This window comes from Merops nubicus, unplaced genomic scaffold, assembly GCF_000691845.1.
Source record: "Merops nubicus isolate BGI_N331 unplaced genomic scaffold, ASM69184v1 scaffold9891, whole genome shotgun sequence".
Taxonomy (NCBI): domain Eukaryota; kingdom Metazoa; phylum Chordata; class Aves; order Coraciiformes; family Meropidae; genus Merops; species Merops nubicus.
This window is the reverse complement of record NW_008586454.1, coordinates 21,810-40,166: the sequence shown is the minus strand read 5'-3', so window position 1 is coordinate 40,166 and position 18,357 is coordinate 21,810. Positions and strand designations below refer to the sequence as shown.

Sequence of the window (18,357 nt, the reverse complement as noted above, 5' to 3'; positions counted from 1 at the left end):
TCTTTCTGTCTTTGGAAGTAGTGTTTAGGTCTTTAATCATCTGTTCGTGACTTTAAAGTTTTCTACTGGTGTTCGTACTCAAAATGCCAATGGCTTGTCTGCATTGCCTTTTAGTTCCTGGCACTGTTTCCTGACATGTCTTTGAACTCATTTAAGCTAACATGTTTGTCTGTCTTTAGCTGATGTTGTGATCTCCTGACATTTCCTAAACCTCCAGGTATACATAAAAAAAAAGAGACGATATTTCTTTCCTACCCCATCTGAACAGATGATTGTTGTAACTTTCTAAGCATTAACTTTTCCATACAAAATATAGAAACTTGGTTTTCTGCTCGTTTTTATGATCCAGTTTCCATTTAGGCCTAAAAAAAATCCTCATGTTTTTGACTGTGGGTGTTGTCAAACATGAGAACATATTGCACAGTGATGTACATTTTCCATCCTTGGAGATGCCAAAAACCTAAATGGAGGGAGCCCTGAGTAATGTGCTGACCCTGCTTTTGAGCAAGGGCATTTGAGCTAGGAACCTGCGGAGGTCTCTTCCAGTCTCAAGTATACTGTCTTTCTAAGAGAACACATCTCTTTTTTTTTCTTTCCCTTATTTTGTGGCAATAGTTTGTTTGAATTTTTGTAATTTCGTCTGACTTCCTCTGTTGGTAGCAGCAGTCTCTTGTATAGCATTACCTTTTTGTCTTGGCTGTTTGCTTTCATTTATGCACATCAGTTTAAAGTTGCCTATGAAGTAGAAAGGATTTCCATATTCATTGAGGGGTATCATTATAAACTGGAAGGCCATTGATGTGAAAATCAAGTCCAGGCTCAAAGTCATCAGTATGTCATCCATATGTTGACATAGTTTGCTCTATAATGGCCTTTTCTAAGTAGAACCTTTCAGTGGTTGCTTTCAAGTTCATGACACTGATAGGAATTTTTGACCAATTTCCCATTGTGTCATCAATCTATTAAGGATTGGACTTTTACCTTCGGTGTTATGAATCCCAGAGGATTTCAGATGTCACTAAACGTTTATGTTCTTGATAAGTGAATCAAGTTCTTGGTTACCTCCAAGACAGATATTTAGGCTCCCCCTTTAGACAGTGGAGGCTTTATCAGATCGTATCATATCATATCATATCATATCACAGTGCTCCCACACCATATTTGAACAAAAATTATAAATAGGAGTATGTTGGGGACCTGCCTGACCACTGCCAACTCAATACTTGACTAACATTGTTGAGCATTCCTTGAGACCTTATCTCTACTTGTCTGTAAGCTAGCACCACCTTATTAATCCAAATGTATATATATACTTATATAAGTCTGTGAGTATGCAAGATGTTAATTACAGAAATATATGTATTAATTTAATAGCTGTGAGGTATAGCCGTTAATTTTTTTTTTTCCCCTTGATCTTAGTAAGACTTTTACAATCTTTTGTCATGGGAAAAGAAGTGGAAAGCCTTTGAAGCTGGGAGTATAGTACAGAAAAGGATCTAGGAAATGTGAATACAAATGAGAAAGTAGAAGCATTTTTGGTAGTAAAGTAACTGATTATTTTTTGCATTACTCATAAGGATAGATGGAAAGGCAGGAAATTTTATTACCTGAGAAAATCTTTTAGAAATCATTTAATATTTTAAAAGAAAACATGCCACAATAAAAGGGTATAGTGTTAAAAATTTTATACAAGTAATTTAAAACTGCCTCTATTGTAACCAAGGTGAGAATCCCATTCTTTTTAATTTAGCAGAAAGGTTACAAGTAGAATTTCACCCACCATTCCTTCAGTGCTTTGCTTGTAATTTTAGGAGAGATACTGCACAGGTCCCTGGTTCTAGCACTGTAGTTTATAAGCCCAGGAAGGTCTGGAATCCATTCTTTCTTATCTAAATATCTGCTCAGTCAGAAATCTGGTGCCAAAGTAATATAAATGGAGCTAGAGAGATAGAATTATTGAAAATAAATTTTTCACTTCAAACGCCCTTGCCAAGAAAACACAAGAATGTAAAATTAATGTTCACATTTGATGGGTGCCTATATAAAGCAATCAACAACTGAGTAATAAGGATGTATTATTTTCAATTCTATATTGAAAAACTAAAATAGAAGTTTTCTGTGGAAGACACCTTATAGAGATGTTTAAAAGAAAAAGACACCCCATAGAAATGTAAGGTATAGGTAGAGTGGATAAAACTGTATTGAAAATCAATATCCAAAATGACGTTTAAAGTAGATATTGTGCAAAACTTACTTTTTAACATTTTCATTTCCTAGAAACACTGTTTAGGATTGCATTACCCTGTCTTCTGAGAAAAAAACCCCAAACTTCTAAAAATGAAATTCATAAATGCAAAGCAAGCTAATTTAGCTAGCACATCCCCTTCTATTTACTGTAACTATTTAGTATGTATTTCTTCAAAATTATTAACAAAGTAATTCTCAAGCATTGGAGACACTTTCTTTCAAAAACATATATGTCTTTTGCAATCCACTGGGATTTTGTCTCTTCAGCGGATGACCCAAAAATATATGTTGAATTGTTTTCCATGTTGGAGTAAATTTAAAGAACTGGCAATATGAAATGTCTTTATTTAAAGAAAAAAAAAATGCACCCTTTACAGGACACTATAACTGATTGCTAATAACAATTTTAATCCTATTATTAATACAAGCTGTAGGACTCCTTTATTCTGAAACTGTTAATAGTTCAACATTAGGTGGACTGAGTTTCCAGTCCAAACGCTGTCCAGGCAAGGCAAAAGGAGTCCTCTTAGAAGGCACAAATTGCATGCATACTTGCTTCAAAGACTTGCTAGAGTAACATAAACCAGACTATTGCAACTGAAGTACAGACTTCATTTTATAACTGAGAATAGCTTCTGCCTACTGCCATCCAATGAAGAATGCAAATTAGATTTGGAGTCCATTTGAGAAAAAATACTTTCTTTAAAGTTTAAAGCCAAGTATTTGTGTAGAATTAGTAGATTTGTGTCCAGGCAAGGTTGTACATAACTACTTTTATCCCATGACAGATACAAGAGCAGTTCTAGAATTCTGTCATGCAGTCTTTGAAACTGGAAGATAAAAGAGTGTTGGAAATTGGAACAATGTGGGGAGGTCCTGAAAGTTGCTTGTGTATCTTATGTAAATCGATATACTAATGGTTTTACGTATTGCATACTCATTGCTTATATTTGCCTAAATATGTACTTTGATCACGCTGTCTAGGCTTGAAAATATGCCTAATACTCACGTATCATCAGCAAATGGTAAAAAGCTAAGTAAAATTCACTTTGTATCCTTGCTAATAGATATAACCAGGAGTGAGGAGAGCATAATAGATTTGGAGCCTCCTCAAATGACATTCTGATTTCTTTCAGTGAAGATTTGATTGTTTCATTCCTGATGCCTTTCTTACAGTGTTGGGAGGAACAGAGTGACCCAATTTCATTTTGTTCTTATGACATTACCCTTCTGGTTAGAAAGTGAGAGGGGCAGGGACATGTCTGGGATCTTGGTGTTTGTGCAGGTGCAAGGCAGGGGGTTGTCATCACGAGGAGAGGACTTGCAGGTTGGAAGGAGAAAGGAACACTGCGGTTTGCAGATGAATGTATTTGTGCTGGCTTGGCTCCAAGAGGAGATGCTCTAACCTCTTCATCTGTCCTCCTCTGGTGTTTCAAGTACTGCTTTGGGTGCTCATGCCTGAGGGTACTCTCAGGGGAAGGGGAGCATATATCAAATCCCTACCCCAGTGAGTTCTTCAAGTGTTGTAGCACTGGTGGCCAGGAAGGTAGCTTGTGGGCTAAGAGACAAACCACACGTGCACAGTATGGTGTATAAATGGACCAGAAGAAAACATCAGGAAAAGGCTAAAGAGAAGAGGAGGCTGGTTTTAAATGTTTTTAGCTAAATGTTTTCACTGAGGTATTTTAAACATGGAGTGTAGGCAAGTCAAGTTGTACTGTAACATCTGCTAGCATATTTTAACATCTGTTCGCATGGAGAGTTGAACATGAAGTTTTAAAAAGAGCTGGATTTGTTTAAAAATGTGACTGAGCTTTAACAGTGTAAAATAAAATATCTTTTCTAGGAAGATTGTTAGGTAATAGAAACCAGTTCCAATGTGTCTTCTAGTCCGTGTGGAATGATTTAAATCTACATCCGATTTTAATGGAAATACAACTGAAAGTGGCTCTACTTTTAGAATTTTGGTCAGTGCTAACATTACTGAATGCTTTCAATATGCAGTGCTTTTTGAGTGACTGAAATAATCTACAGTGATTATGGAGTTGTAAAGAAGTGCTTGTTAAATTAATATTGGTCAGTAAGAAACCTGTTTTGTGTATGTAGAATTATGTAAAGTGCATACATACATATGCAAATAAAGTAAGCTGAGCATGAGTGGGGAAAAAAAGTCATACTGTTGCCAAGAAATCCAACACTTCACTGAGAAATGTAACCATATAAATAGGGATGGCACAGAATGTATGTGGCTGAATTCTCCTTTAAAATCCTACCTTAAGAAGGTTATGAATGTACTGGAGAGAGTTTGTTGAAGAGGTCTGTGGAACATGCTGTGTAAGGAGAGGGAGGATGGATTTGGCTTGAACAGTGTAGAAAAAGGAAGAAAGAAAAGGAAATAAGTAATATTTTTTTTAAAAAGGTAGGGAGAAGGACAGGACTTGAAGTAGAAAAGAAGCAGCTGGAGGGGGAAAGAAACTGAGTGCTTCTCCCTTCCTTCCCCTGAAGGGTTAAATTAATGCTGAGGACGTTGAAGCAGGTTGCCAGAAACCATGTCGGCTCTGAGGACAGATAAACAAAGTTATGGATACTTGTAATCATAATTTCTTACTCAGTTGAAATAGAAGATTCCTGGAAATAAAAATCAAATTCTTCATAGACTTCCTTAATGCAAGAACTTGCTATTTTTTGGTAACTTTTTCTTCCATTTGTCAGTATCCAGAAGAATTCCAGATCAATGTCAAGTGTCCTTCAGCAGGCTTGCACTCCTGTGGCTAACTGGGGGTGGCCTACCACTAGGGATTCAGTTGAGCCCAGACTCCCGTTCTCACTACCTGTTAATTTCCTGTTAACCAGCCAAAATACTCTTTTGTTTGACTGCTTGCTTTTCCTAGCCGGTAACAAAGTGATTCGACACCATTGATGCTGCTGCTGATGGAGACATTGTGGAGCTGTTGCCTTTGTATTGAAAGACCAGATTTCCAGACCTTAACATTGTTTTTCAGCCTCTGGGTTGGATTTCTAAAATGTTTTGTTTGTTTTCTTGTCTTTTTTTGTTTGTTTGTTTTGTTTATTTTGGTTTTGAGGTAGTTTTTGATTTGTTTTCATGTTGTTGTGTTTGGTTGTTTTTTTTTTTTTTTTTCCTTTTTTTTTCTGTTGGAGTCACCACTAAGCGATGACAGCTTGATGGTTGTGTGCATGGGACCTTGCTGCTTTATTAATTTTTCTTTAATTACTGCCCCCCTTAATATAATGGATCTGATAACTGATCACAATGCTTTTCTGGTCCAAGTAGAGGCCTCTCCTAAGGTTTTAGTTCAAAGGCAGACTGGGGGTTTATTTTGACTTGCCCCTCAGCTTGAAGACAAAGAAGGGCAGGGCAGAGTTTTACATTTTTAATTTGCATTTTGGTGGTTGTTTTTGTTTTTGCATAAATTTGCCGTGAGAATAGAAAATTTGCAGGCAGGATACACAAAGTATAATATGCAACAGCAATTATTTGTTGGCTAATGCATGTAGTAGGCAGCTGTGACCTTCATGCTGCTAGCCTGACTGTTAATAAGTTCACCACCTCCGTCTGCAAACGGACAGCTACTCTAAATGTTAAGACTCTATGAGATACTTGAAATCTCTGCATTTCTATGTTTAGCTTCTTAAAAATACCTCTCTCTTCATGATGCTTGACTGACTGCAAACGTAATGTTTGAAGAGCTTTCTAATCGTTAAACAGTTTCACCTTTAGAGATATTTTGTGTGACAGCTTAAGTCTTGGAAATGCAGTAAATGCATACTTACAGCAATATTTTTTTTAGATGCTCAGTATTAAAGGTTTTATTATACTTTTTTCCTAAGCATGAAGCAACTTCTAATAATACATTTTATTTAGAACATTTTCTTTTCGCATCTGCTTCTTTTCTGTAAATATGACCTTTTCTACTTTAGAAAGCAAACATCAGCATGCTTTACTTTGTGACCTGTGGCTTTGTTGTACCTTATACGCATATTGGACCAAGTCTAACTTGGTCCATTGAACAAGTGAGATGCTGGGGTTTGAACCTGGAGCCCTGAATTAAGGTTGACATATGGGTGATTCCCACAGCCCTTCATACAGAGGTGGTGAGTTTGCCTTATAGCTTCCCCCCAGGGTGCGGCCGGCCCTGCAGGGAGAGCCAGAAGGGAAATGAGCCCCAGGGGTCCCGCAGTGAGTTGACAAAGGTCAGGTGTCTGCTTGGGGATAAAAGCTGGGACCACTTGCAGGGAGTCAGGAGCTTCTGCTCTTTGAAGTGGATGCACTTCACAGGGCTTCCTGGTTGAGGAAGGACCTCCTGACTCTCCCTGGAACTGGGCCCCAGGCAGCTTGGACCTTTGGAAACATGGGCTGGGAGGGTGACAGCTGCCATGTGGCTACCCTTGTCTTATGTGTTCAACTTCCTGATGTGGCTGTTTCCCATTCCATCCATGGGAAACCTTGGCTCTTTTCTTGTACCACCTATTGTCAGTGGGGTGATGTCTTTTTTGGGATCTTTGGAGGTAATGTCAGTTGCATGTGAACTAATTGACTTGTTTGTACCCCCAGCGATCATTCATGGAATGTCCTTTTTGTATTCAATACATTGCACTTATTGGTTCATCTTCCTGCTGGTTATGTCGTTCCTGTTAGGCCTAGTCATCGGCAGAACAGCAAGCTGAGAAATGGGCAGGGTTAGCGTGGTTCATCTAAACTTCCCGTATCCAAATAATGCCTTCGAAGGGAAGGTGGGCTGGTATTGGAACATTAAACTAAAAAGGGTGTAATCATGTAGAGTGTGGGATTATTTTTCAATTCTAAATGCAAGACTGTAAAGGATTTAAGTGTAAGTTTAACTTTCCTTACATAATGGCTTTAACTGCACATAGGGTTCTGACTTAACATATCTGTGGTAGTTTTGGGAGCTGTGTGTGGTGGAGGAATAAGCAAAGTGGTTAAATTCCTTGGCCAAGGTATTCCTTGAAGTACTTTTCAATCATATGTATAAATTAAAACAGAATATTTTAAGACAGAATATTTTCAGACATGCAGCAAGGAGAAATGAAGCACATTGGACTTTTCTGATTTTAACTCACATGTACTTTATTATTTAATCGTATACATTAATTTCTAGAATTTAAAGTTCTAGTTTTTTGAAACCTAGACCTCAATTTGCTAAATCTCTGTACAATATGAATTTCAATTCTAATTAGTTATTCTCAAACTGATTGTTTGAAAAATGTTCTATTTGTAGCAACCTGGTTATGTTACTATACCAGTGTTGTAAAGGATCAAAGTTTTCAATATTTTTTAGAATTGCCATGGAAGTGTCCTGGCCAGAGTTGAGGGTGCACACTTGATTTTTCCCCTCTAAAAATCAGTGGTGATCGAGCTTTGTTTAGAAGCTGTCCTGTAGAAGTTGCTTTCTGAATCAGACCTGAGCTTTGAAATTTATTTCTTGTAGCTAAGAGTCAGTGTATATGGTTTGGTCGTTGGCTTGTTACTTGGTTCTGTTACTGAAAACGTAAAGTATCTTCTTACTGGAGATAGAAACTCAAATATGAGTGTAACTTCAACTGCAAATTCAAATGAACAATTTCTAAAACTTTGCTTTTCTTACTAAATTTTATGAACTAAATATCATAAATAAGCTGATAATTAAAAATACCTGCCTACTTTTATGAACTCAACTATATTAAACTTTCATGAAACTTTATTTTAATTTTGGGTAGTATTTTTTTTGTTATGCTATTAAAAGAGATAAATGATACGAATTTCCTTTACTGTGTGGTTCAGAGAAGCAGCAAACGCCACACATGACTCTTTTTAACCCATTAGGCCACATGTTCTTAATCATTAAAATTGTGGTTAATGAGCCACTAGGTGGAGTAGTCAAATCTAACTTTTATCTGTCAGAGTCTGTTTATGAAAGACAATATTTCTCTTAGCAGAGAGAGAGTCTGGAAATGCAGGAACACCTTCCTACTTGAACTGGTAATGTCGAAGTCTTTTTCAGATCTCTTCTCCATGTGCATTTTTCTGTAGGCATATTTACGTTATCCTGTAGGTTCAGTGTTGGAGAAAATGTATGGAGTGTATTCTGGATGTGGAAATTACAAGCATAGTTTTACAGAAGTAGTTATTCTTTACATGAGACCTAACCTCAAAAAAACAAACAAAAAAACCCCACAAAACCAAAAAACACCCAACTAGCAACATAGGAAGGAAAAGGTGCTTTTAAAAAAAAAAAAAAGATTCAGGAACCTCCAAAAAAATTGTGGAAGCTTAGAGGTATATGTATACAGGTGTCTCTCTGTTTGTGCTTAAGAAATCTTGCTCATGCTTCTAGTGATGTCACTATGATCTTTCTATTTATCCAAAGCACATTTCTTTCCAACCTAATGTTTTTTTCTGTGACCTAATGCTTAAGAAACACCTGGTTAGTGAGAGCACACGGTGTTACCTGCTTCATGAATGCTGCTGTAAAGTAGGTTCTGGAGAAGAAAGAAAAGCTACAATAGTGTATATGAATACTTCAATATTCTTTGTTTTATTGTAGCTTCATAACATTAGTATGATGATATTTTAGGGGTGGGGGCTCACATGCTTGTGACTATATACAGAGATGGTTGTATGAGTTAGAATGCGCGTGTGCTATTAGAAGGCATGTGCGCATTCCAATACAACTGTTGGATTTAAATACTTCAATTATCATGATGTGTACTTGTAGGGCAACATCCCAGACTGGTGTAAGAGAGAGTGAATAGACCTGTGTGTGAATATAGAAGTCTGCATATTTTTGTTTTATTCTTTGGCTTTATAAAGTATTTGAAATTCAGACTCTTCTGTACTATCAGGAGGTGTCTGTCACAAGAGAACGAATGCTGTTCTGAAGCAGCTGGATACAGCCCTTGTGGGAGCAGGGCTGAGGCACTCCATCTCAGGTGGGAATTGCAAGTCCTGGCACTGGGGTCCTGTGAGGCTTGGGTAGGAATGACAGATGACTTTGAAGAGCAGGGAACTCAAGCTGTGCAAAGCAACACTCCCCAGCTGAGTCACTTTAACACATGTGCAGTTTATTCATACTTGAATTGTGAGATGAGCAAAAACCTTTGCCCAGGCAGTGAATACGAATCAGTGTCTCAAGATGAAGGGCTGGTGAGAGGGCAGTTTTTTTTCAAGTCCCTGAAGCCCTGGGTCACTCAGAGGTTCTCAGAGGTTTAACACTGGTTATTGCATGTTGTGCTCTGGAGCTCTACCACAGCAAACTGGTGTCAAGTTTGCATCAGAACACATGGGATGCCTGTACAGGCTCAGATTTTACTGAAAATGTGGTGTAAAAGGGATTTGCACTTACAGTTAAAACTGAACCTCACAAAAGCATCTCACAAATAGATGTAGATTCACAAAGCTTTTGAGTGTTTGCCATTTCTACCAATCTTCATGTAGCACACTGAACCTTGTCAGTGTCCTGAGGTAGGTTCAGTTACTGCCCATGGGGCAGATGTTACAGATTTGCAAGTAATGGAGTAATCATCTTTAAGCAGAGACTGTCTGTGGGAGAGCAAAATAGCCCTCTAGAAATGGGAATTGAACTGAACACTTAGGAATAAATCCAGCTCTGTTGCTGTGGGCTGTTTTCCACAGAAAAGTTGCTCTGAAATCAGTTACACAAGAAGTTGATTAATTCGTTTCTGTTACCCAGTTTTAAATCTCGCTGCCAAGGAAGCCTTAGGGAATGGCTATTCCTGCAAGCCACTGAAAGGAAACACTTAGGAAGACGTTAATTTTTGCCAGTGATCAGATTTCTTTTTTTCCCCACAAACAAATGTACTATTTACCTTTGGACTTCTCTTTAAATGTTTCTTTTAAAATTCTAATCTATCAGCATCCTTTTCCTTTTAAAAAAGAAAGCTATGGCAGCAAATAATGATATTAACTTAAGGCATGTTGTTAGACATCAGTTATCTGTGCTATTGTGGACTTAATCTTACTTTGACCCAGAAAATTTTTATAGGGATTAGGAACGAATTTTCTGGCAATGCTTAAACTAATAACATGGTCACTGCTAAACTTTACATTTAGATGTGTGGTTTTGGTTTTGTTTGTTGAATGGTATATCAAATTTTTAGAGTAATAGAAAATGCTTTTAACAGATTGAAATTTTGGTATGTACGGTACTGCTGTTTTAATTGCTAGGTGTAGATCTGAAATTTTTAGAATTAAAGGATTTGGGAGCAATCTGACTTGCAGAAGGAACTGGAAATTAAACCGTGTCTATGCAGATTTAGGTGGTAAGGAAAAGAGAGGGAGAGCATGTGAGTTAAGTTGCCAAAAGTGTCCTGAAGTAACGAAACAGAATGAACTAGTGACACATAAAGGTCATAGCCTTATAACCTTTCTGTCACAGCCTGTATGTGAAACAGTTTGGGACATGTGTTAGATTTTGTTATGTTATATTTTGGAGTCCGAGAGGGCGGTGGGGTGTGGGGAACTTTTGGAAAGAAAAAAAAAAATTGTTTTAAGCAGGCAGCTATGGTAAGATGATGTGGCTGAATTAAATAAGAAGCTGTAATGACATTGTCACTGTAGGTTGAATCTCCTAGTTTAGCTGTAGCCCAGGTTTGTAGATGATACTTTTTGCTTAGCTTCTCTTTTAGCAGGAAAACTCAGGTGCAGGTTAGATGCCTTCAGTCTCTTCCTACAGGTAGTAACATTGAATTGATTTGAGAAATTTAGTTCTGTGACTTCAAGCCTGTATCTGGATATCAAAGGTAGTGTTGTCATACTATCACTTTATCCCACCTGCCCCTCCATCAGGTAGGGAAGACACTTTGAGCATGGATCTTACACATCCATCATGCTGTAGGGCATGAGAGTTGGGAGAAATCTGTCACTATGGAGACTGTAATATAACAACCAGAAATAGTCGTTAAAGTTGGAAATAAAAAGATTATTTTGGAACTCTTGGTCAGTAAATTGAAAAAGTCATTGTGTATCAGGCACCATTTCACTGAAAGGATCTGATTGAATTGAATTGCTGAGCAAATTGTTTCACTTAGGGTTTGGTTAGGACCACCTTTGGCTCTAAAACAGGCTATCCAGCAGATCTTCTGTAGATATTTTAAGTTAAGTACTGCCCCTGTCATGAAGAAAAATATTCCACAAAATCACTTTTCATACAGAAGTCAACTCATCTTGTGATGTCAGAGGAAGTCCATCAACTGTAAATCTGACAATGGACCACTGATGTTCTCTTGTCTTGATGTCAGTAGATCCTCCTCAGTCAAGACCAATTACCAAAATGAGCAACCTGAGCAGATGCTAGCTTTTTAACAGATTAAACAACTTAAGATTAAATGCTTTGCAAAATTACCAGCTCATGAAGGTTGGTTAGCAAAGATCTTGGCCACTGCATCTATGGGATTGATGACCCAATGTAGGTTTTCTAGTGTGAGCATTCTCCCCTCTTTGCAGTTTCACTGTCAGTGTCATCTTCCTCAGATGCCTCAAGAACAATTAGGGGTGGAGGATGGAGAAACAGAATATTGGTGGCAGCACAGTACGAAACAACGGGTAGCTTGGAAACTAGCTGAGTGTTTTTCACTGGCTCTTGCATACCTGTGTGCTTGAAGGGGTTCTTATCAGCAATACTTGTGCAGCAATGCTCTTCTGTCTTCCAGCAGTCTTCCAGTCTGCTGCAACGTGGCAGGTGATGTTCTGTAAAACTCCCCTAAGGGAATATTTTTGTTTTGTTTTGTTTTTGGTTTTTTTTTTGGAAGCTGGCCAAGAGTATAAACAGTATTTGCTCATGCCTGAATGGCAAGGAACATTGGTGAGCTCTAACAAGCTTGATGGGTTTTTGAGGGCAGACATTCCTTTTGGGATCTATGTGTCTTTTGCCACTGACATCTGATTTCTTAACCTCTGATTTCTCTCAGTAGTTATGAGAAGTGACAGGGTGAGCTATGTCCATCTGCTGAGAAGAAAACCACTTCAGTACATGTTGATACACGCGTTTGCATATTTATATATAGAAGCCTTTCTCTTGTGAATGGTAAACAGTCAATGATTGTATTTGCAAAGTTGTAACTGTTTTGCCAAAGAATCTGAAAAATAGTCCTCTTCACTGGGCAATACTTCCCTGAAGAGAAGGTGCCCCACTTGGGTTGCACGCGCTCACAGAGGACAGACGTGTTTTAATTAGGCCAGGGTCTGCCCAACTCTGCCCTTAAACCTAGCTGAAGCATATATGTTTTTTTTTCTAAGGAGTTTAACTCTGGATGCGTAGCCAAAGGCTACATCTAAGTTTTCTCTGATCCCATGAGAGCGTTTTGTGGTCTGGATTGCTGCTAGCTGAGCCTTGGTTCCTCCCCATATGTATTTGTTCTGGTAGTTTTTTACACAGCTAACATTTCACCACCAGTTAAACTTCAGTCCTTTGACCATCACATGAGTCAGATGGTTATGTCAGGTTTCCACCCACCTCATAGTTCACCAATCAAAGCATATCTCTCCAATTTGGCTACAAGGTTATTGTGAGAGTCTCAGTTGAAAGCCTTATTACAGCTACATTAAACAACATCTTCTGCTCTCCTGTTGTCTACAGTTCCAGAAATCATATTGATCAGACATTATTTGCCTTTGGTAAAGCTATGCTCATGGGCTCCAGTCACCTTCTTGGCCTTCATGTACTCAGGACAGCCTTCCAAAAGGATTTGCTCCATAACCTTCCCAGGGGCTCACGTTAACCTTCCCAGTCTGTAGTTTCCCCAGTCCTTTTTATTGCCATTCCTGAAGAGAGGTGTGGTGTTTGGCAGGATGTCAGCTGCTGTTAACTGACAGGTGAGATAATGTGTGAAAGGCAGCATTCAATACCTTAGTTTTGATGGTGTGATCCAGAAGTAAAGGGAAACAACTTGGTTAAAGGTGTATTTTCATTATTACTGATAAGTCTATGTATTATTAAAGATGAACAAATTGTAAGCTCTCATTAGCTTAATTATTTATATTTTATTTCTTATAAGGTTCTCTTTGCTTTGTTTTCTTATATTTTAGTTTCTAAGCAGACAGGGGTTTTGTATTTCTGAAGTCCTGCAGTATCTAGATACGCTGCAGAGAAGCATTTTTTTGCAGAAGACTGTCTCTGCCAAAGAAATAATTTTATTGTTGTATGGTTTTGATATGATTAAATTAGATTAAATTCTTTAGCAAATTTCATTAGCTGTAATTCTCTAATTGTCCTTTCCCAAATATGCTGGTAGACATGTCCTGCTTTTAATCTTTAATAGGTAATTTAGACTGCAAAATGTGATTTCCACTTTTTTTATCTAGAATGCATTTTTCTTATGTAAAATTACATTTCCATGCACACATCTATTATGTAAGAAAAGCATTAAAACATCCCATTAATGTGTAAAAAATGGTACATTTTTTCAGGGACCATTGCATTTTCAGTGTGCTAGGATCTGCAGCTTGGGAAGTTTTACATAACTGAAACCAGCCACGTTTGCTTTCCACCGTTGCCTCGTTTACGCAGTTCAGTAAAACTTGTTCAGCGCACCAGTGCTGAATATAAATAACAACTGCAGCAGTATTGATTCCTTGGGTACCTGAGCTTGTGCCTACTGTTGCCTTTGAAGCACTAAGAAACTTCTTTCCTCTTCTATCAAGAGATGAAGGAGAGGCTTTTTTTTTTTTTTTTTTGCACCTTGTTTCCTAAGGATTGTTAATTCTGGGTTCCTAAAATCATTAACTGCTAGGGACTGCAACTCCTTGTCATTGCAGAGAGCTGGTGTGAACCAATGCAGTAATCGATGCTGGCACCACACTGCAGAGATTTGCTCTAATGACAAGAGCTGTCGTCGCCCTGTTCGATGTCACTGGTGTTGGATGTTTGATGCTGCAGAATAATTTGGCTTAGAATCAGGACACAAGGACCTTGGGGACTTCTTTTATATCGTCTCCTTCACACTGAAGTGGATTTCTGCTTGCAGTACGGTTTTGCTGTAGTTACAGGCTGGAATTCAGCAACCTGCTAGATGCCAGTTGTGCTTTTATAAGCCGTTCTGTTGCTGATGCTGATATGTTTGCTGGGTTTCTTCAGTTTCTGCTCCATACGTTGCATTCAGGGACAGGTAAACAAGTGGCAATACAATGCTGAAGTTTTGTGTATATTTTGTATTTTTAAAAATAGATCTTTTCATAAACAGGTTTCTTTAACTGTATAGTTGTAGTGAAGATGTGTCCTCTGAATGTAAAGTATTAATTGTAGGAAATGTTCCTTATCCCCTGCTTAAGCTCAACCATTTTGCTTGTAACTCGGTTTCAGTTATGTTTATACTTTGAAAGCTCATGTGCCAAATATAATTTGACATTAGTGGTGCTATGTAGCATGAGTTTTTAAACAAAAATCCGTGTTTTGAAAGTGCACATGAAAATGTAAATTTGTTTCTGAAAAATAATAATAATATTTTAAAACATGATGACTATTTTGGGTTTTTTTGGAGAGGTCATAGATAAAGAATTAGAAACTTATTTCAGGAAACAAATAATCATTCCTGTGTTAGTTTTCTTCGGCAGAAGACAATTGCTGTGTGCTCGATCCCTGATTCATGCTATTGTTAGTAACTTTAACAAGTTCAGGATGGAATATGATTCTGTTATTTTAGTTTTTGCATGTTACTTTGGGGAAAGAATCAGCTAACCCATGTACATAGAATATGTTTGTTTAGCATAATATGCAGTTATTACAATCTGTATGTTATTGTAATAAGTTACTGTTGTGGTTATTTTGTACCTTATCACTGCATCATCATACTGATGCATTGTATTTTCTCAGTCAGGGAAGGACATCAGCCCTCTCCTTGGTGGTGGAGGAGGTAGTCTGTATTTTGAATAAGGTCCTCAGCTAAATCACTAAAGGATGACAGGGGAAAGTGAGAGGAAGGATTGATGATTGCAAGTTCCTTTGGGAATAGTGAGATATTTGGAAATGTTGAGAAAAACAAAGATCTTTACGTTCTTATATATAAGTAGTTGATAACACTGTCTACAAAAGTCACTTTTGAAAAGTATTTCTTTCACTAGAAGGGTTAATCCTAAAGATAGGATAAGTCATGAAAGATTTTAGCTTCTCAAATATTACAGCAGTGTTAATTAACATATTTTAAGAAATCCATATGCAATATTAATTTTTTTTAGCAGTTTAGAGGAGAGTAAGAGTATACTAAGGGCAGAATCCAGAGAGATGCATTGGAGGAAATGCTGCTGATTGAGCAGCAATTAGGACAGAGATAGAACTGAAACAGCAGCAAGAATATCAGGAAAGCAAGATGCTGATAAGATTGGGAAGATCCAATGGTCAGCCTTAGCTCTGCATGGAGTTTAAAGGGTAAGACTGAAGAAAACCTTTGCTTAAGATCGAAGCCTTTCACTTGGTCCCATACTTAAGTTGTTTATAGCTACATAGAGAAGGTAAGCTCCTGTTTTCTTCAGGCTACTCACTATGGCAGATGGCTGTAAATCGCCTTCCAGGGACCCCTTGCACATCCTGGCATAAGTACATGAAGAAGGGGAAGTAGGGTTGGGATTGAGAAGTACAGAGCTGTGACACTGCACTGGGGAGGTGCAAGGCTATGCTGTTGGCACTGGCATACAGCAGCATGTTTCCAGCCTTTGAGACAGCATGGTATTGGGGGCACAAAAAGATTTTAAAATCACACTAGCAGCATGTCCCTGGGTCCAGTTTTTGTCTCTCTTGAGAGCATTTGTCTTTTTTGTTTAATAGAGTTATAAAGGACTATTAAACAGACCATCTGTATCTCTCTGACCATTGAATTTAACTCATCTCTCCCCCATAACAACACTTCAATTTCTGCTCTGGAAAGTAATCATGTTCTGCAAGGAGAGAACCTGAGACTGAGCTGTCAAGGTCACTGTCATGTCAGGGTGCTGCTTAGGTGCACTTGTTTGTCCTGGTCTCAGTATGGAGCCATTTCATTGTCCACTCTGAACTGGGTCCCCTTTTTTTCCAGCTCATTTTTCTAGTTTGCCAGGATGTATTTGAAGGCCAGTCCTGGTTTCCTGTAACTAGCCATTCCTTTGTCCTTGGGGTCAAGTCACCTACAAATCTGTTTCTGGTTTGTTATCTGGAAAGGTAGTGTGAATGTTGACTTACTATATGCCAGACAAACCTGACAGACCCTGCTTAATGAATATTTTGGGATTTTTTATTACCAATTTTAGCTATTTAGAATATGCTTTTCTAAATAGGTTTTCACCTTATGCTATTATTTTTAGACACTTTTCCTGGTGTGGTTTCTGCTTAGCTGAAGGTATCTGACATTTTTTTTTTGTTACCTATCTTACTGCAGTGGTAGGAAATGAAGTTTGGTTAATTTATTATCAATACATCAATTTTTTTTAGGTCTTGTCTCTTTACCATCTTGAAGATGATATTTGTTTTACTATTTCTTCAGGAAATATTTGATAATATATTGGTTTATAATTTCTAGCCCCTCTTCCCTTCCCCTCTATTTTAAATATGTCTGCTCAGTTTGTCTTTTCCCAGGTTTGTGTAACTTCATCCGTACTGCAGTAATTTCCAGGAAATAATTGTTCCTGGTAATGTGATAGCTTCAGCTAAATATATAAGTACTCCAGGATGAATTAGCCTCGTCTATACTACATTTAGGCAGTCTGACCTCCTCCTACTTTGGCATAACATCTATTTTTTTTTTATGCTATAGACACTGCTAACTTGTTGCTGTGAGTTTTACTTGAGTTTACTTTTAGGAGAACTTATTTAAAAAAGAAAAAACAACACAACTTAGCTGCCTTGGTTTCATTTGCTGATGGAGCCAAATGGTAGCAGACTCCTTCTGTAGTGTTCTGGAATGGCAAGTACTCGGTACTGGATAATGAGTAAAAGGGACTAAATATTTGCAGAATGATCTCAAATGTTTTCATATACTTTGTTGTTCGCATTAAATTTTGTGCGATTCTAATTTTGCCTCGTGTGCTTCCTGGTACTCTATCACTGCAGGTTACTCACTCATAGGCAACTTGCCATTAGTTGTTCACCTTCTAGAAAATGAAACTTTTGTATCTTAGTTGGTTAGTCTTTGATTGCATTTCTTCTTCCTCTGTGTTGAGCTAGTTCTTTTTCTCATGTTGATATTTCTTCCTCAAATGCTTCCATGTTTCCTGCACTCCTTTTGCTGTCATGGCCACTTCCTTATTTTCTCTAAGGCTGGGGTGTTTTGGTTATGTTTGGGTTTTTTTTTGGTGGTTGGGTGTGTGTTGTTTGTTTGGCTTGTTTTGTTTAAGAAATGTTTTGGGTTTTTCTTCTGCTCATCTTCCTTCCCTTTTTAAAGATCACAAGGTATATTCACTTTCACAGTTTTAACTCTTTCCTCTCTACTGGTGGGAAGCAAAGCTCCAAAGGCCCTTTGCTGTTTGCTGTCTTAGTGTCAGTGATCTCTCATTGTGCGTTCCAAACATTCTTCTTGCAGTATTCTCCTCTGAACTGCACAAACTAAAGCCCTGAAAGCCTCTCGTTATCTTCAAGTGCAGCATAACAGAATTCTGATGAATGCTTATTCAAAACTAAACCAAACCAAACCAAATGAAGAGCCTCACCAGGCCCATATTCCTCATCTGGTGCTCTGGAGTAGGTCCCTATCATGGTACTGCTGAAAATGCATTTCTCTTTAATCATGATACATAGAATTTCACCTGCTGTATTTCCTTCTACAGTCCTGGAGCTCAGGACAAACGAGCATTTTTCCTTCTCAGCCTTTCCTTTCCAATGTAATATATGAGATTAATTATCTTCCCCAGTTTTCATTAAAATGAAATTATAACTTTAATTATGAAATAAGGATTTTTGTTATTTCTCGAGTGACTTGTGCAGGTCTGCATGATTGACTCTGTATGTATGTTGGACAGTCAACAGCAAGGCTTGCTGACTTTCTCCCTTTGCACTCCTGTGGTCCTGCACATTACAAGAAGCCTTGCTCCTAGTTATTGTTTCTGTCAGCATATGTATAAACACCATATATTGCCTTCTGTATTTGAGCTGAAATGTCTTTCTTCTTTACCTA

The 18,357-nt window shown here is 37.9% G+C and overlaps 1 protein-coding gene across 1 annotated transcript in view; it reads left to right on the top strand.

Moving 5' to 3' along the window:
- Nucleotides 1-18,357, top strand: part of LOC103780962 (regulating synaptic membrane exocytosis protein 1-like) — a 105,662-nt gene that overhangs the window by 70,979 nt on the left and 16,326 nt on the right. The gene's annotated exons all lie outside the window — the stretch shown is intronic.